This window comes from Epargyreus clarus, unplaced genomic scaffold, assembly GCF_041222505.1.
Source record: "Epargyreus clarus isolate Ecla_fem2 unplaced genomic scaffold, WU_Ecla_fem_2.2 ptg000024l, whole genome shotgun sequence".
Taxonomy (NCBI): Eukaryota; Metazoa; Arthropoda; class Insecta; order Lepidoptera; family Hesperiidae; genus Epargyreus; species Epargyreus clarus.
The window spans coordinates 12,831,786-12,852,724 of record NW_027332231.1 but is presented as its reverse complement, the minus strand read 5'-3'; the positions used below and the strand labels follow the sequence as shown (position 1 = coordinate 12,852,724).

Genomic DNA, 20,939 nt, shown 5'->3' with positions numbered 1-20,939 from the left:
TGAAAGATTTATGTTCGACATAAAAACAAAATATTGCTAACTCGAACAGAAACGACCAGAATAGATTAGGGCTCTCACGATAATAAATATCTGGCTAGAAACTTCTATACAATCCCGCCAAGACTAACCCGATATAGATACTGAAACTTGAATGAGGCTTTCAAGGAGATAAATAACGGGGGCTCTCGAACAACAAACATTTCATCGGAGTGCGAAGCCTACGAAATATAGAAGCAATGAGAGCCCAAGACGACAATCGGGGATAAGTTATATCCATCGTTTTTAACAATTACCCAACTTCGGAGCCTATTGTTCAAGTTTTCAATGATACCTCAGCTATAATAGCGGGTGAAATGCGATTATAGCACTTTATTGAGTTTAACGCTGTCCCAAATCTGAAAGGATTTACCAACGGACTTGCTGATTCGCTCCCTCAGGGAAGGGTTAACGACTCACAAAATAGCATTAACTAGACTTAGTAAACAAATATGTGGAAATATGAAGATAATGTAACCAAAGTAACATTTGATTATAAATTGTCAAACTTTAAAAGTTGCATTTTATTATGCATCGTTACATAATAAAATGTCTCAATTCCGCGATAATTTTAGTCTAAAATCATATATTTAAAAGTTGCATTTACTGGCAGGCGATTTTTATAATTTTACAAACCAAATATGGTTCAACATATTAATATCCATGCTAATATCTTTATTCAAATCAATATTTGTCATGTGAATTTTTATCAGTAAAAAATCGCCATCCTCTTCTTATTCCCTTTTATATTTCTCATTAAGTTCCCAGTATGACAAGTCACTAACTTCGTCACAAATCTGAACGGTTTTGCCAAAAAAAGTTATTGGAACGTCCCAATTCCGTTCCTTTGAATGTTTATGCTTTACTAACAGGCGTGTCACGTTGGAAGGGTGGATTCTTTGTGAGGCTTTATTTGCATAAAATGAGCTTTGATCTGTGTAAATTTCTACACGGGTCGTTAAATTATCTCATTAGCTTAAATATAAATTAGCTGTTATTTAAATTTTCAATTTATATGAATACATATTTTTATGATCTAATTTGAAAATTTACCCGAATTTTCCAGATAGGAAAAGTTTTGAGCACAGTAATTGAATATATTATAAACATTTGTATAGTGTTTTAAAATACAGAATAAAAAATATGGACTAACTAACGAGACTATTAAAACTCAAAAATACACAGATAAAAATGGAATGGCTACATTACATAAACTAATAGGCAATAGAAAAAACCATCAGAAGTCTTCATTCCCAATAAAACATTCCCGCTGCGGAGGAAACTACCAAACAGACAATAAAATCGCTGCTGAAAAAATCGCCATAAAATTGATGGCAGCCATATTCGGAGCGATAGGGTTCCGTAGTTTTTTTGTTTCAGCCAAATTGGTTGGGCTTAAAGACCCCATTCCAAGTTTTTATGGTATTTCGATAGACATGGCAATTGAGACAAATGAAAGCTAGGAGAATATGGAGCTGGAAAAATTGTGAGGTTTGTTCTATCGCCACAAACTGAAGGTTAGCGACTTATAAAGATTAAGACACAGAAAAACACCATATTATATTAGAAGATAATTTCGTTCTTTTTCTTCTCCATAACGAAACACCTAGTGAAGTAGATTTGGAGTGTAGAGACTATTTTGAATTTTAAAAAATGATTTGATTAGATTTTATTGGGTAAGTTGAAAAGTTTTGTACTTAAAATCACATCTTAAATGGACAATTCATAATTTAGGGACTAATTTTCATGAGGGAATCAGCAGTTAAGTATTTTTATTTATAACTTACTCGTGTATACTGACATAAACAAAATTGAAGTCTTAGAAGTTTAGAAAGGTAGCTGAGCAAACAACATCTACATGAAAGATAAATTGACTGGATTCTTGCTTATATAGAAGTAGCGAACCAGTGATTAGTCAGTTGTTTGAAACTTGCTAAAGCCTAATCAGGCGTTTCAGCGATATTAAGTGGTAAATTCATTAATAACTACACTGAAAGTTCTGAGTGCTTCTCCGTTCATAATATTGATATGAAATTATTATAAATTCTCTTAAGGCTGCAAATTGAACCTGAATTTTAATATTGCCTTACATAAAGTAAAGTAATATTAAAACAGATATACTTTTCTCATGCAATATTCTTTAATTATTGGTAATTCATTAAAAATATATTTCAACGGACTACTTATTTCAGGAAATGCAACGGAATTTCTTTCAGTACCGTAAGTAATGAGAGAACAATATGAGTATAAAAATCTAGGGCGACAATTAATCATATTTTTATAGCTTACATTAAATTACATTTATGGGTATCCACGTCAGATTCTACAGCTATTATATACGTCTAAATCCGATTGAAATTTAAGCAATTATTTAAGATATATCTTTTGATTTCGTCAGTTAGTTAATTGTATCAGGTGTTACTTAGCATAAATGCATTTCATACTATTAAGCTTGGAGTAAAACTACTTCGCAATCATCCGCTATCAATATGTATGGTGGTATATATTTTAAGCCATGTAGCATGTGCCAATCTCTCTCCTAGCATCCGTGCATATGCCAGAAATAAAAAAAATACACTACCATACGTACGACCACCAACACGTGTTTCTCTCCAAAATGGAGCATCATCGGAATAAGTTAACTCTACGACGGTTAATCTCTAAGAAATTAAGTTTCGCCCAAGTCCATCCACGATCCAAGCACTGGGGCTAGCCCCAACATAAAGTAAACGCAAGTATCCATTCCATACTAAAATATTTCCTTTGAATTTGCCTGAAACTAAAGCAAATATCATATATAAACTGACGAGCAAACCAATTCAATTCAAATAACCTTCACGAATACGAAAAGCTTAATGATAGTAAAAATATATTATACAATAAAAAATCCTGTAACAAGTCTGGAGATAAGAACTAAACCACTTATTTTGCCAGACAAACACGAAAAAGCCCGATTCACAGAAAAGGCTTATCTTGAAGCGGAAAAAGTAAAATTAAACAGACCGGCTCGAATTGGGTGTTAAAAGGGTGCCAATAAATCTTTCAGTGAATTGTCTTCGATGTCACTATCCGTTCGATACGGTTACAATGAGAGCCTTAATTCACTGTTTGTTCTGCGGGACAATGATGGCGATTTATAGCTTTTTTGCACCTTTTTTCAGATTGAAGTGCAGTCGTCTAGGGGACGTTTAAATTGAAACAGAGGTTTCGTCAAAGATTTGTGATGAGTTTTTGCAAATTAGATGCGTCAGGTAACTTTGAAGGATTTGAATAATGAATACGTCACACAGGTAAAACACTAATGTTTCCTTTTTTTCTAAAGTTCAGTCATTTTATGTTGGGTCTACATTAAGTGTAACAGATGTGTTAAATCAAAATCGCAAACCTTTATTGATTAGGGTCTTTAAAAATAAACAGGAAAAAGGGTTTTTGTCGGTCATAATAAAATAACATTTCTAAATTTACCGCAAAGTATAAGGAAGTTGCAAGATAATGTCATTTCTAAACCATCTGCCCTCAAATATATCTTTACAGTCCTTGATCCGTCATCAGGCAAAAACCTTTGGTAAAATTGAAAAACAATCCCTCCTATTTTATGGGACGTTGGACCTTACGAGGGTTTAATCGGCCCTATTAGACCTACGTCAAAATGGGACACCATAAGAGTTCCTTCATTTTGTCCCTTCATTTTGTTCACACTTTACCTTCACTCAATGAAAATCTACTGATTTATTTTTAGTTGCTCCTTTTTTACCCGACTGCCAAGGAAGGGTTATGTTTTTCGCGCGTATCTTGTATGTTTGTCTTTCTTTATTTGATCCGATCTAACAAACGGCTGGATGAATTTCAACAGTTAAAGTGTCATTATATTTGTCTTAATGACCCGAGTGTCCTTAGATAGGTGTTAGTAAAAAAAAATCTAAATGGCGGATTTTTGGCGCGAAATAGTAACACATTTAAAAAAAAAAGTTAACCGAACCTATCGAGTAGGGTATCAAATGAAAGGAAATTAAACGGAGATTATAAAAAACATATTTGTATATATATATAAAACAGTAAGGTGACTGACTGACTGACTAACTAAATTACTTTTTCATTTTTCAGAAATCAACGTACAGCCTAAACCAAGGACTTTACAGTTCTGAAATTTTGCACACAGGTTCTCTAAATAGCTTGAATAAGTACTAAGAAAGGCCTTTTGGAAATTCTACCCTTAAGAGGGTAAAATAGGGGAAAACAGTTTTTTTGAAATCCTTTAATTTTGAAGCAACTACTATAAAATTTTGTATTTGGCTTTCTGGATAGGAACAAGGACGCACTTATTTATCCCCCTCCGAAAAATCAACCCCGTAGAGGGTAAAATAAGGGTTAAAAGTTCATTTGAACTATCGTCAATTTTGAAGCAAACACTATAACATTTTGTATCAGGCTTGTTGGATAAAAATAATGAAATGACGAGGTAAAATAATGACCGAAACTTTGATTTACTGAAGTTATATATTTTATAGACCGTAAATGGTGAATTTTTTCGCGAAATAGTAACACGTTTTAAAAAAGTTAACCAAACCTATCGAGTAGGGTGTCAAAATAAAGGAAATTAAGAGGAGATTACACATACATTATATAATATATCTTATATATAAAATTCTCGTGTTAGTTACCGTACTCCTCCGAAACGGCTTCACCGATTTTCACCAAATTTTATATACATATTCAGTAGGTCTGAGAATCGGCCACTATCTATTTTTTTACACCTAAGTGATAAGGGTTGTTCATCCTTAACATTTTTTTATTTATATGGCAACACAACGTTTGCCGGGTCAGCTAGTACATATATACTCGTATATACACATCGAGATGACTGTCTGACTAAATGAGAGAGTTGATGTGCCAGAGATCAACGCAAAGGAAAACCGCTGAATTTAAGCGTGCTGGAATTTTACACATAGGTTCTTTATATAGCGTAAATGAACACTACGAGGATAAAATAAAATAGGATAATATTGTTTGAACATTTTTTGTTTTTGAAGCAGATACCTTCTATGAAACTTTGTATTTGGCTTTCTGGATAAAAATAATGAAATGCCTATTTCACTGCTTTTGGAAATTCTACTTCAGCCTTTTTGGTGCAGTCGGGTTTTTGATTTTTTAAATTAATTACTTGTTTAAAGGAGTATCATTCCATATTTGATTTAAATTTTAAAGATGAGAACAATCGAGAACAATCTACTTTTATAGACTTTTTACTTCCGATCGGTGTCTGGCGAATGAGAACAGACCAGATCAATAGGAAGATCTCTACGTTATATTGAGTTATCTTTCCATTTAGTGTCGTCAGAGAAGTTCGGCCACTCAATTTACACTTGGCCCAATTCGTCTAACTGCGTTAGTCACTTTGACACTTCCCTGCTAGGAGTTAATTGTTTCTTTGGTTAGAACGTCCACAGCAAAATTGGTTGGAAGAAATATGATAGTACTGAAATCAAATACGGGTTTCCTTCCTTTTAACATACATGGTCTTTAATTAAAAGTTGAGAAACATAGCACGACTTTATCTGTTCAATCCATTATATTAATATTTGGAGGTAACGCCAAATATATAAATATGAGTAATATTCAACATTACAATAAGCTATTGGAATGTATTTAATAATTCAGCGCAAAAAAGCTTCAAAGAATCAAAGCTACTCGTACGGAAATTACAAATTAAATTTAAAATTACAGCATTAATATACGTGGACACAAATTGTACTTATTATTTACTCCTACTTAAATATAATAATCTCTAAAAATATAAACAAATAAAATGTATAATAGCTAACGATTTCCCGTTGTCTTCGAAACGAGAAAATATAAGATCAATCAGAAAATAAATTAAACGAAACACCGATAGAGTTCGTTGAAGCAAGCCTTTTGATAACAACGTCCCTTTGTACTACGGAAGCTACTGAGAATCAATAAAAATGTCAATTCTGTTCCTTGAGTAAGCAAGGAAATTAATATTGAACGATTTATTATCATAGTGGATACAGAAATTACTGAAGATGAAGGAAGATATGAAAGTAATGTATAGTTTTGTTGCATGCTAGTTGTAATCTAATGGAAAATAATGGTTAAACTATGTTTCGCTGAAAATTTTAACGTTTTTATATTGAACTAGAAAACGACCATGCAGTCCATCTGAGGGTAGCTGCTGCTGATATGGACATATGCAATCAACCTCAGATAAGATTATAATCTCACTTGAGATTTGCCACAGATTCCCATGACAGATAAGATTCCCATGTGAGGTTGACCACAAATACGTTGCTTCCTCTGAGTACTAAATTGGAACGCCTCCGATAAATATGTCTCCCTTACTACTTGTGTCGGTAGTGACCGGAGTCGAACCACAAAGAGTTTTAAGAGTCATTAAATATAGGTCGGCTACCTAACAAATATGTAAGTAAGGACAGAAGTAAATAATTTTAACGATGGTTTAATTCAGTCGGTTGAACTATTTCAGTATTTATAAGGCCGTGTTCTCTCCATTGTATTTAGGCACAAAGGGTTTACTAACGTAGATAATTTCTAACAGAAACATACTTAGTCCTCAGGGATGGCAACTAGTCTGTACTCGACGGTATCCTATTGAAAGTTGCTTTCACATACTAACAGCTTAAAGTATCAGTGTTACGTGTAAAGCTGGTTGAATATCCATGTGCTTATTTATAATTTGTTATTAATAATCTATTTATCTTATTTTCCCTACCAATGATCTCAATATGACAATTAGAAGGTGGTAGAACACTTTGTGGTTCGACTAGGGCGGCACCACCGCTACACCTATTTCTGCCTCATAACAGGAGAGTTAAGCGCTGCTGTGTTCTGGTTTGAAGGGAGACATACTTTTCCGAGGCGTTCGAGCTGAGGGGTAGAGGCGCATCTATGGCTGACCCCAGGTAGGAATATCTAATTCTTTTTGAGGTTGATTACAGATGTCCATGGGTGGCCGTAGCCACTTGCCATCGGGTGGACTGAATGCTCGTCGAAAAAATTCTTAACACTGACTATTATTATTTATAAATAAAAACGCGTATATAAAATGTGTGTACAAAAAGATGTATTTTAGCCCTACACCTTTGTTTTTATTGTGGTAACTATTTATTATAGGAACGTAATATAAATTTCAATGATAAAACTTTCACTAATAGGTTATCGGAATTCCCTCATCGTTGACAAAGCCCTTTGTTAGACCTACATAATTTAACATAGTAACAAGACTATCAGTCACGCTTAATTATGTAAGTCAAGTTCGTAACATACTATTTAGATCAAATTGCCGTCCTGTATTTGACAGTCATTCTCATACAATACAAAACGCGGTTGCCGACAACGCCTAATCAAATTTCACGCCCCACTCCCTTTAATCTAAGTGCAACAAGACGTAAAATCGAATGAGTCACGCTTTTGACGCCAAAATTCTTAAATTTTTTCGCCAAGGAGACTCGTCGATATTGATTTCAATTTGCGTATATGAAATTTCTTTTTATAAACAGCTTTTAAATATAAGAAATCATATCTATTAAAAAGGGATAATGGTCCTTCGAGCCGGATTTTTAACTAATAGTTCCATTAACATTCAAAGAATTAATGCTACTTTTAGTCATTATAATATCTCTTATTTAAACATTAATTAGCTACCTTAATAAAACAGTCTGTACACAACAAACTTTGCGTATAAAACAGCAAAAAATAATTAAGTAATAACAAACAATCCTTTATTGTAAGTTGTAAATTAATTATAGTCAATTTTTTTTTCACCCGTTCAAAGTTTCACCCACTTTTACAAGTGTAAATGCTCTGGAGCTCATGATCTTTTTAGTCTCCACCCTTAGTCTTTTCAAAACTAAAGGTAGTCTAAATTACTCCTTAATATATCAGCTAACTAACAGTGAAAACCTTGTTACAAGCGGTTCAATCGTTTCGAAAATTAGCCGAAACAAACAAACAGAGCATTATTTGTATACATGTTTTTCGTAATACTTTCGTAACAATAAAGTAAAAAGCTGTTAATTTTATGTATTAAACATAAACTTATTTTTTTAATTTTAAAGATAGTTTTAGTGTTATCTGGTCACTAAACTTTCAATTTCATATCCCTGTAACCAACAAACATTATTGACATAAACGTACCGGCTTTCCGCTGTATTACCCCATCGTAAATACTTTACATGGATAATACCGATTTATTGCCGAGATATCATTTAACATCCATCATAATTTTATCTCCGATACCGGTTTTATCGCGGGGCTATCGCTGGACCTGTTTTGGACGTTTATTCGCAAAACTACGGTTTACGACTCGAGTCGTTAACAATGATATACTGGCTCCACCCCTTTTGTTATCGCGATGTATTGTAAAGGGAGTTTTTACACTAAATTTCCACATTAAAATACAGTAACAATCGTTTGAAGCACTGATAGTTTTAGGTAAAATTCGATGTCTCAGTCGGGGGCTTTGAAGTTCGAATCCCAGGATCGCATCTCTGATTTATCACTTACTACACCCTTGTAGGAAAACATCGTGAGGAAACGTCTATCAATATATGGTCATTGCCATATACTATGGCAATGACAAAAGCAGTAATAGCCTAGTGGTTAAGAAATCGGCCTCTCTATCGAGGGGTCCGAGATTAAAATCCCAGGCACGCCCCTCTGATTTTTCAAAATTATGTGCGTATTAGAAATTAATTATCACTTGCTTAAACGGTGAAGGAAAACATCGTGAGGAAACCTGCATACCTGAGAGATTTATAAAAAAATATTTTCAAAGGTATGTGAAGTCTACCAATACGTACTTGGCCAGCGCGGCATATGGCCTAAACCTTCTCATTCTGAGAGGAGACCCGTGCACAGCGGTGGGACAATAATGGGTTGATGATGATGATGATGACGATGATAGATTATGGCCTAATTGCTTTCACTCTAAATGGAGATGGTAACGTACCACTTTGTAGTGAACAAAAAGCAATTATTAATTGTTTTGTAACGCATAGATTTTATATGCTTAGCCTTCTAAATATTCAGAAATATTAATAAAAAAGAAATAATCAATAACTAAGATTAAACGTTTACGAATAAGGGTGTGTTAATATTTACTCCTAAAAAGGTTTTATCGACACTTGCCGTTTTCCTTCAAGCATTAAATATCCCTTCGGGCTTTGATTATCTATAGGAAAAATCTGTTTATAAAGATATGTGAAAAATAAAAAGGCTTTTTTATCACACGTATGATAAAACTCATGATAACAAAAAGGTTGAAGCAATTTTATCATACTTTACTACTATGTTCAAATCTTTCCCACAAAGTTAATATGTGTCTATGAAGACAAGTTAATACATAAAGGTTTCTATTAGACATAAATTGTGATAACAAAAAAATTGAAGCAATTTTATCATTGTTTTGATCAAACGTAAACAATGATAATATAAAGGTTGAAATCACTTTATCATTCCTAACGATCCAGCTCATACACTTTCTGAATACATAGTTAAAATACGTACCAGCGAAGTTTCATACGTTACACGTACATTTAACGAAATTTCATATATTCCCAGTACTAGCAGTTAATTTAAATATTGTTATACTGAAATTATGCTACGAATGTTTATTAGACCTTGTTTAATGTTTTACGTAACATTGTATTTGATTCGATCCGACTGCAACCCATTTTATGTTCTTACTCGTATGCTAGAATTTCCCAGATTACCGCGGAGGAAGATTTAGAGCATACTCCATCAAACTGTTCAAATACGAATTGATGAAGTGTCGTTCTGGTTTGTGGTCAACGCATGTTGAATGTTTTTTAATCATGAATGTGGTAGAACCCTTTGTGGCTCTACTTCGGAGTCATCACCACACCAATTTCTGCCCAATAACAACAAAGTTAAGTGCTGTGTTCTGCTTTGAAGGACGTGTTAAGAGAAACCTACTTTCCCGAGGCGATCCAAATTAGTGTTAGTTAGTTTCCTCTGAGGAAAGGTAGCAACGTAACTGTGGCCAACGTCAGCTAAATAGCTAATCTTACCTATAGTTGTTCACAGGTGAACATGGGCGGCAGTAACCATTTATCATCAGGTGGACTGCATGTTCATGTGCTACATAAAATCAACGGGTTGCACTCCGGAAGTGCCGGCAGAACTAAAAACCGAAACCTAACCTGAATAATAAAATATAATAAATAAAAATGAAACCGACACACATTGATATATTTCTTCTATGCTGACACCGGATGACATCTTTTGCAGTTTACTTTGTCGTCTTACGAATTTTCGATCAGGCTCACCTGACGCGAGTTTAACGTTAATTACCTATCACAAAAAGTGCACAACGCCGCTAAATATACTTTTACTTAAAAAGCGAAGCTATGCCCGTTTAATATTATACAGAAGATGGTTAGCGTGTTTGGGACGTTTATTCACAAAACTACACTTTATGAGTCGACTCGTTAACAATGATATAGCGACTCCGCCCACATTGTTTGCGCTGTTCCTAGAAAACAAATAGTTCAACATTTGTTTCTATTCACAGAAAGTTTTCTTCGGAGAATCAAATGGAAAGCAATACTAGAGTTGATATAGTCAACGCTAATAATCGCTACATAAAATATCGATATAATACATGTCGAAATATATTTGATGTGAAACATCTATAGCCGCACGTAAAACCGATTTCTGGCGTGGCGACGCATGCCGTGGCGACGATGGTATATATATACAGTCTATATGCAGTAGTGTGTAAGGTGTGGCGACGCGTCGCCATGCGCAATCGAATTCAATAAATAGTCATCGTTATCTGGAAAAAATTCGTAATATTTTATTTTATCATTATGACATATTTAGTTCCTATCACAATATGTTCTTTTCTGCATATAACTTTTACAAAATAATGTCGATGTTTCACATCTGCCAGGCGTCCCGTGACGGCTCACATTTTTTTTTAATGGTTGCTATAGACATGTCTTTGGCCATAAACATTATATTATTATGTCTCCAAATCTTTACAAATGTTTAGCTTAATCAAAAGCTATACTACAAGCGCTTGCAAACCTACACAAACTAAGTCAAGCGCTTTATCTACACGCTTGTGATGGTTTAGCAAGAGTGCGAATGTGACTATAGATTTTGCTATATATTTTTGATCTAGATAAATATTTTAGTATAATGTATTAAATCTTCGTTTTTACATAACTGCTGGGCACAAGGAGTAAGAAAAGAAATTAGTTACTACGCTAGCCAAGTGCGGATTAACTTAACACACTTTTAAGTGCTTTTAATACAGAACTCGTAGACACTTGGTTTCCTCACGATTTTTGTAATTCATGATGAATTAGAAAAAAAAATTGCCCATACATTGCCAATCAGCGCCCCCAGCGGACTGTATTAGAACTAATTGGAAATGTATGGGAAATACGTAAACAAATACAAAAACACTCATTTTTGTTAAGACCTAAAAACTCATACTAAGGGTACTGATAATAATTTTCTAATACAATTAAAAATAATTACATGATATCTTTTTTGAAGGTTGAACACAATTCCGAGATTTATTTTATGGAGATTAAAAAAATAATATGAATTTAATTAATACCGACCTGGAGGCTTCTTCCTGATCGGGAAATGGAAAGATTTCGAACCATTAATTACGGTAATCTGTAACAAAGAAAATTGGTTTTTCATAATTTATTATAGACATTGGGATTTATGGATGATATGGGTTGAAAACGTAATGGATATTTTATTCGCTTTTATTAATAATGAAATTATATTATGCGGGTAGTTCTCTACCCGCGCGGTAGGATAACATAAATATCCACATTTTGACGATTCACATGACAGAGTGATTCACACGAATATTTAACCACTAGTGGTAACCCATCCATTTGTCAACCGCGCTCGATATTGCTTAACTTTGTAGACCGGTTAACATCTACGTAAGAATCGAATAGTTGAAATGCTTTAAATCGTAAAACCTTTATTCTTTGTTTGAAAGAATGTACTCAGCATCAAGCATACTACAAAGTAGAGAGAAACATTGCAATGTTAGTCTTGAATATACTCTAGATCCATTTCAATAGACTAACACTCTCATTCATTTGCGTTTCAAGAAAAACCACTCAGTAAAATAAAGTTTCGAGAAACCTAGATATGGCTTAAACAACAGAAATGAGAGCGTAACTGATATTATAAAGGGTTTTCTTAAGTTTTTCGAAACCTTGGAAATTTCTTTTTCTTACTACTTCTTCACTTCTTACTTACAACGAATGAAAAGTGTCTTCATTCGTTGTGATGAAGAAGCGGCTATGATGGTTTCATCACCATCATCATTAATCCATTACTGTCCCACTACTGGCATCTCCACGGGTCTACACGGGTCTCCTGATGAGGGGAATTTGAGCCCATGAACATCTGTAAACAACCCCAGATGAGATAAGATTCCTAACTGAGGCCGCCCACAAATGCCCCGCTATCCTTGAGGACTAAGAACTTGCATTTCATATGATAGTTAGTGGACCAAGCATAGTCCTCAGGGGTAGTGCCGTCTGCTACTCCTACATTATAAAAAAGAAAATAAGGATCGTAAAAATATTTCCCACCTTGAAAACTCTGAACGATCCGTCAGGAAAATACCCAATATACAAATGGACAGGTTTCAAAGGAGTTGGTCCTTGTCCGTACTTAGTACCCAAACAAGGGTCAAGACTTTCAAAACTTTAGCTAAGTACTTAGTAGCATCCTTTCCGATCCCTAAACTTTAGACAGAAAAGCTAATTCTAGTGATGTTAAGACAAACATGTTTTAGAATTTCATTATGTAAAGTGTTAGACATTTGGAGTATATAAAGTACTTAGAAAATATTTTTTTACTGATAAACATGAAAACACCTGATAGTAAAAGCTACTATCGCCTATGGACATGTAATCTTTTTTTTTTTTTTTTTTTTTTTTTATAATATAGGAGTAGCAGACGAGCATGCAGTCCACCTGATAGTAAGTGGCTACTGCCGCCCATGGACATCTGTAATCAACCCCAGATAGGATTAGATATTCCTACCTGTGGTCGGCCACAGATGCGCCGCTACCCCTGAGGACTAAGCTGGAACGCCTCAAAAAAGTCTGTCTCCCCTACCACACCCTTCAAACCGGAACACAGCAGCGCCTAACACTGCTGTTATGAGGTAGAAATAGGTGTGGCGGTGGTGCCGCCGGAGTCGAACCACAAAGGGTTCTACCACCTTCAAAAATCTGTAATCAACTACGATAAAATTAGATTCCTAACTAAAGTCAAACACATATGCGCCGCTGCCCCAGAGGGCTAAGATGGAATGCCTCGAAAAAGTATGTCTTCCTCACCTCACTCTTCAAAACAGAATATAGCAGTGCTTAAAACTGCAGTTATTACACAGAGATGGGTGTGACGGTGGTATTTCCGGACTCGAACCGTAGAGGGTTCTATCACTTTCGCGAATGTTAAACTTTTGTCTACAAAACTTAAATTAGTAATATATTCGTTACCAGTCTGTAGTAGTAGGTAATCAATTACAATGGAACTTATTCTCATAATGAAGACAATTAAAGAAAGGAAATAATTCGACTTAACAATGCAAGAATGCGGTAAAAATTAAAGAGCGCTTTTGTAGTAGCCGCAGTCATTAAAAAGTCATTGCAACAAATCAAATGAAATTGTGTTGCAAAAGATTCATATCCCAATAAAGTCGTACTTTGGGTATATCTGAACGAAATACGGTTTTGGAGTTACAACGATAATTCATAATAATACAAGGACACATACATATGTGGATAATACGTAACATTTTTTTTTGTAATATAGGAGTAGAAGACTTGCGTGTAGTCCACCTGATGGTAAGTGGCTACTGCCATTCATGGACATCTGTAATCCACCCCAGGTAGGATTAGATATTACTACCAGAGGTTGGCCACAGATGCGCCGCTTCCCCTGAGGACTATGCTGGAACGCCTCAGAATAGTATGTCTCTCTTGTTAGACCCTTCTTAGACCAGAACATCGCAGCACTTAACACTACTGTAAATAGGTGTGACGCCGGCGGAGTCGAACCAGAACCACCTGAGCAAGTATTTCGTGGTCTTATCACCTCCAATTAAGGTGCAGAAAGATAATGGTCACGTTTAAAAAAGTAGTGGCTACACAAAACGCCAGAAATTGAAGTGTGAATAAAGATGCATTTTCATAAAAAAATATATCAATGATACAAATATGAGCGTAGAAACACGAACAAAGTTGCTATTATAAGGCAAAAACAGAAACGAACAGTGGATGAACTCCCAAGGCATCTATCACATTTAAAATTTCATTACTCATATTATAAACCTACAAGAAATTCTTACAAAAGTAATATGACAGGTATAGCAATATTTAATACCATTAACAAAACTCCGCCTGGAAACATCGTTTCTCGTATTTAACTAAAGATATAAGAATCATTTAAGGAAATACGAAACTTAAAATATAAGCGTTCATTTGCTATCAGACAGCTGTGATTCAGCTGACCTGCTTAAGAAAACTTTGTTTAAAGCTGAAGTTAAAGCTAAAGGAAGTGGAAGGAAACTTAAAGGAAAAATAGAAGTAAAATAGCGCAGTATATTTTAAAATACTTATTTGCCATTCATTAAACTATGTTGCTAGTCCTATTGTCTGAGTGGAATGAGGTAAGACAAAAGGGTTTTTACAGCACTTTAGCAGATGCTATTGGATGTAATTAAAAAAAATGTTTCTTTGAAATCAAATCTCTTTTATTTCTTACAACGAAACAGGTGTTCCCATCACAACTGAAGGAAGTCAAAAGATAGGTCATCAATCTGCCACGCCAAAATAGGAATCAATATATAAGCATTATATTTCCTAACTGCCCGGTAGTCGTGTAACTTTATTTTCAAGACTATGGAACAGCAAAGAAAATTTAATTTTTGAATGGATTTCGGTAACGGATGTACTACGTAGGCTTATTAGTTAGAGCTTATATTAGAGGTGCCAATTTAAGGTCCAATGTAAATCAGATACTGTGAGGTCGATTGTCGCTTTCATTTTATGAAATATATTTTTACCATGAAGTAACTATAATAAATCAGACATCAGCAAAATATTACGACGGATTACGTATTTTTTTCACTTTAACCCATAGATAAGTATAGATACCTCACCACCTTGTAATTGAAGGAAGCCATTAAATGGCTTTAACGGCTGAAATTTCTGTCAGCCATTTAATGGCTGTCTTGGTGTAATTTACTCGGAACAATAAGCCCAGTTAAGTTGAGCAAAAACACGAAATCGAAGGAAAAGTGCGAATAAATATCGTTTCATTCGTAAATGATCTCAAAACTACATTTTTTGAATATTTTTCAAACACTAAAATAGATGACAGTGACAATTTCAATTATAAAAACTGGTTACATTTTCTTGTTAGGAGTGAGTAATCTTTACTAATCTATGCTTAAACCATTCAACATGCCTCACCGAATATGAAGCGTCTTAACATTACGTTTCTGATCTTTGTTTTTATGACCCTGTTTGCTCAGTACCAACTTGGAATACATCCATATTATGATTATAATAAAACTCAAGAGCTTATGAGAGATGAATCAAGATCTAAAGCAAAGCCTCTTAGCTGTTTTGCTGATTTACAAGCCTTTGTTGTATGGTCGTGAATCCATTACTGTTCTACTGCTGGGCACGGGTCTCCTCTTTGATAGAGAAGGATTTAAGCCGTTGATCATCGTACTAAGTAAAGGCGATTTGATTCACACACCTTTAAGATTTTTTTACCAACTCTCAGATGTGTAGGTTTCGTCACGGTGTTTTCCTTCATCGTTAGCTTAGTTTAGCAAGTGATTAATAAATTGTAATACGCGTATCACTGAAAAATCAGAGGTACGTGCGAGGAGTCTGTACCTTGGAAACAACCTGTGGAACTATGCCTGCCAATGGCACTGCCACAGGCAAGCATAATTCACCCGCTAGATTATCACCGCATAGTATAACTGCGGAGAAAGTAATATTTTGTACCATCATACATTTTTTATCTAACGTCCTCATACATGAACTCAATACTCGCACATTAAATATGAAACCAGTCAAAAAAGATGGTTTATTCGTAGGTGGCCGACATTCTAAACTTTTTAAATAATCCAGCTGCAAAAATTGTAGACGGAGGTCAAGTAGATTTTTTCTGCTAAATATTAAAAACGGACATCCAAAATATTGAAATCAAAGTAAGTGCACAGTTAAAAAGTAAAAAAATAAAGATAACTTTGGATCTGATGGCACCGTTACAAGTTTATGGTATCACATTTTCCAACGACTTTTAATTATGAGAAGTATTTTTATATACATTCAAAAGCTAGTACTTTTTCTTGAAGGTTTTGTGTTTCTCATGTTGAAAATGAAAACTGATTCATTTTCACTATCAGCTCCACATTTTCGAAACTCTGGTAATATACTTAGTCCGCAAGTAAGCAATATTCAAATATTTAAGTTACGTGATAAATATACATTTCTGACAATAGGTAATCTATTCAGAAATTCTTCTTTATTCTTATATGTACAGATTTAGCAACAGAGTTTATTTCTTCCACTGTCACTAGAGCGTCCAAGTCAAGTTCTTCTACGAGTAAGACTTGCAAAATACCACCGGATTTTAACACCTAAGACAAACGAGCCAAATTCAATAAAGCCCTAGCAAATAAAAGTAATGTTGTATTAAATCGACCAATAAAGATAAGTCCTTGCCTTTCCGACCCCAATAGGCTCGAAGGCTTCGAAGGAAATGGCGCTTCAAATCACCCCTGACTACATCCTGTTGGACCTTAGTAATAGTCGATAAATGATGGCGCCTATCATTACTTTTTTCACCCCACAAAGCGCAAACGAAGGTCCACAACTAAAATATTTCTCATGTAATTTAGGAAGGGTCGACGTTTCCGGATTAGTATCCTTTCTTGCGATTTCTTGAAAATAATTGTCGTAAACAAGTCGAGAATAGGCAGTAAGGATCCATTCAGATTTTTCACGAGATCATTTTCTTGAGCGAACTTAAGTAGGTACGTATTTTCAGGACAAGTATTTGGAGAGAACGATAGTCTGTAATATATTTAAAAAATTTAATAGTAGATCGGGACCAGAATAGGCCTATGGTATGCCCTGCCTGTCATAAGAGTACTGTCCGGGTTTCGGGCAAAAATAATGGGAATTCAAACTAGCCAACCAGTCAACCCCGGACGGATGATGGTACTTATATGTGTTCTCGCACCGTCGTAAATATTTGCAGACAGGATGAGAAAAGATTTCTCTTGGGCAGAGCAAAAACGCGGCACCCTACGCTTAAAGGATTCCAGGGTGTCCTGATCAAGACCACAGACCTCAACATTATCAGAATCAGAGCATTTTATTATAGTAAGAATACCGCATAACTTTTTAAAGATGTATACCACAACATAACTTTTGAACGCGTCGTCTCCGTCACCAAACTTGTCACCAAAACAGATGTTTAACAAACAATGTCACGAAAACCGCAAAATCTACTTGGGAGGCATCTGTCTTCGAACCAGTACGCGGTATCATATCTCTGATATTATAAGATGTAGCGGCGGCATCTTTGCAATTAATCTCCACATATTTATTCTAAACGAGTTTCAACACGTTCCTTCACGCATGTTCCCTGAACCATAGTTTTCAATATTCTCGTTGAGATCATAAAAATATTCAGGACAAGTACCTTATGAATAATCCCTCTAAGATTCCATGCGTAACTTGGGAGATATTTTCCCCTAAATCAAGGCAGCCTCTAAGAACTCAGATTCTATATCCGTAGAAAATGAGACTTTTTTTTATAATATCTGGTTATATAGGAGTAGCTGACGAATACGCCGTCCACCTAATGGTAAGTGGCTACTGCTACCGATAAGATGCCGATAATATTAGATTCCTGCCTGATGTAGGCCACAGATGCGCCGCTACCTCTGAGGACTGACCTTCATACCAGAACCCAGCAGTGTTAAGCACTGTGTTAAACAGAAATGTGTGTGGCGGTGTTCCCGTCGAAGTCAATCTACAGAGGTTGGTAGATCCCTGTAACATAATATTTTGCTTTTTCTGAGTATATTACTATAATATTCGAATAGGAATCTGAAATTCACATATTTCTCTTTAACACAAACAGTCATTAAAACTTTTCTTTTATGATATTACATTAGTGTTGATAGAGTAACTCTTTACTTTGGAAGTATGTTTGTTTGCGTTAAAAAAGAAATATTCGTTCAATTTGAAACGGGCATTATTAGAAAACTTTATGCCAGAACGTATGGCGTAGGGCTGCTACGAGTTTTATTAGAACAAGTTTTCGCTTTTGCCTAAAATTGGTTTCGCGGTGTCAAGCTTACCTTTATTTTATGAACTTATTATTTTTTGTGTTTTATATTCGTGTTCAGAAGCGGTGGAATAAGTTGTAATAGAACCGAAGCGAAAGTGGTTGCTCAAGATGCCTTTTTGTTTAACTTTAGTCAATTTACTTTCACAGGTGCCATATTCTCGGAGATTCGAATATGATGACACCACTTCATGTACTATTTATAGCTTATGTCTGCAACGATGCTTTTGTGTTTGGACTTTAAGAATAAAGATAAAAGTTATTTCTAGAGAGTAACAACGCATTTGTAACTTGATATGTATAACTTTAATATAATATAAGTAGTAAATTTACATGTAATTTACAAATTTTAAACTGTCCTTGAAACTAGTCATATGTTACACTGTTGAGGACTTCGATAGTAACTTTCGAAAAAGTGAATATCATACCACATTCGTGAAACCACAACGCAGAAGGTGGTAGAATCCTTTGTGGTTTGACTCCGGCGGCACCACAGTGTTAGGCACTGCTGGGTTCTGGTTTGAAGGATATGGTAAGGGAGACATAATTTTCCGAGGCGTTCCAGCTTAGTCCTCAGGGGTAGCGGCGCATTTGTGGCCGACCTCAGGTACGTATATCTAATTGTATCTGGGGTTGATTACAAATGTCCATGGGCAGTAGCCACTTACCATCAGGTGGACAGTATGCTCGTCCGCTGCTCCGCAAAAAAAACAGCAGCGTTACGTTACTTGTATTACAAAAACAGGTGATACGCGGTTCTATCAACGTAACATTTGATTTTACTGCCAACTGACGTTATGCTACAGTGACCACTTTAATTTTGGTAGATTTCATGATACTTTACGACAAATATTTAAAAAAAATATATTATTACTTTCTAGTAACTTTTTACCTTGCTCAAAAATCATACAAGTACAAGGCACACTATAAATTTATCCACGACTAAGTTAGCTAGCAGTAATTTAGCTGAAACAAATGGCTGAAAATGTCTCACTGCTAAAGTTAAAATAAATATTGCACGCGCCATCTGCAGTTTTTTCGCTTAAATTTCTAATGAGTTTTCTTTGAAGTTTGTAGTTAAAATGCGCAGTGAGTTTGTCGTTTGTTTTTGTTTTCCTTATTTTACTTGATGTACTTTTTATGCCTATTACATATTGAAGGCCTATAGAAAAAGGTACCAAGTACAGAAAGTCACATTTTATTTGAGATTAATATTTCTGTCTGATATCTATATTTTGAAACAATAGGATTATTCTTTGTCTATTTTGTCTTTAGTGAATGTTTACCGTTTATCATATATTTTTTCCTAAATATAATTAAATAAGTCTCATAAAGCACTCTCTACTATGTAACTCTATAATGTGGATGTTACTGAAACGTACATTTTACATTTTTTTAATCTTCATTTCAAAAATACTAAAAAACTACCACTGCTTTTCGTCAACGAAAACAAAATGAGCAGCCCTAAAGGTAATTTAAATTTATCAATGTGATTTTGCAGAACCAAACTTCTACCAAATGTAATCTGAGCCCTAGTGTATTATTGAACAAACTGAAATTTGTTCAACAACACATAGGTAAATACTGTAGTACTGGCCACTGTATTCCGGTCTCAAGTGTACTGCACCACGCACGCGACACATTTCCGTTCCATTTCCGCAAGCGAGCCGAGCACGGCGAAGCAATATTCCGTTTAAAGATAGCTGCGGTCATCAATTGATAGCAACGTTCACTTTATATTTGCTGTATAGAAATAACTCTATTTGTTAACAGTGCTTATAATAAGCACATGATAATATTGCGTTCCATTTCCGCTAGCGAACCGAGCACGGCGAAGCATTATTCCGTTTAAAGATAGCTGCGGTCATCAATTCATTGGTATGTTAACTTTACGTTGAGCCAAGTACAACTCTATTTATTAAATGTGCTCATTATATTGTGTTTATTATAAGCACATGACAATATTCCGTTCTGTTTCCGACAGTGAAGCAACATTCCGTTTAAAGATACTCATAGCTGCGGTCATCAATTGATAGCAATGTTCACTTTATGTTGAGCATGAAGAACTCTTTTTATCATATTTGTTTATTATATGCTTCACACTTTGCACACAGATGCACACTTATGCACACAGATGCACACTTATGCACACAGATGCACAGACGGAGATACAAATACCTAGACCCAGAACAAAAATCTAAATTCATTATTGAGATATCTGTCTGACCGGGGTACGAACGCGGAGCCCTCTACGCGTCAGAACCGTACAGTGACCGTTCTGCCACCCGGGTCGTGAAACTGGTTTTAACACCATTCAAAATTACTTTCCTTTACTCTTTAACAAGTGCAATAATATTTTAGCGAGATAAAAAATATTACAATCCTAAAAAATACTCACAACCCTACGCTAGTATAGGGTTGCGTAATATTTTCGACACGATAGGCACATTGCTTCCCTACAC

General features: G+C 35.0%; 1 protein-coding gene across 3 annotated transcripts in view; it reads right to left on the bottom strand.

The window, feature by feature from the left end:
- The window catches only part of LOC140752099 (zwei Ig domain protein zig-8-like), a 265,041-nt gene that overhangs the window by 176,391 nt on the left and 67,711 nt on the right, over positions 1-20,939 (bottom strand). For all 3 annotated transcript variants that reach the window (XM_073086268.1, XM_073086267.1, XM_073086269.1), the window contains one exon: positions 11,673-11,730. The gene's annotated coding sequence lies outside the window, so the exon portion shown is untranslated. The remainder of the gene's footprint in view (positions 1-11,672; positions 11,731-20,939) is intronic.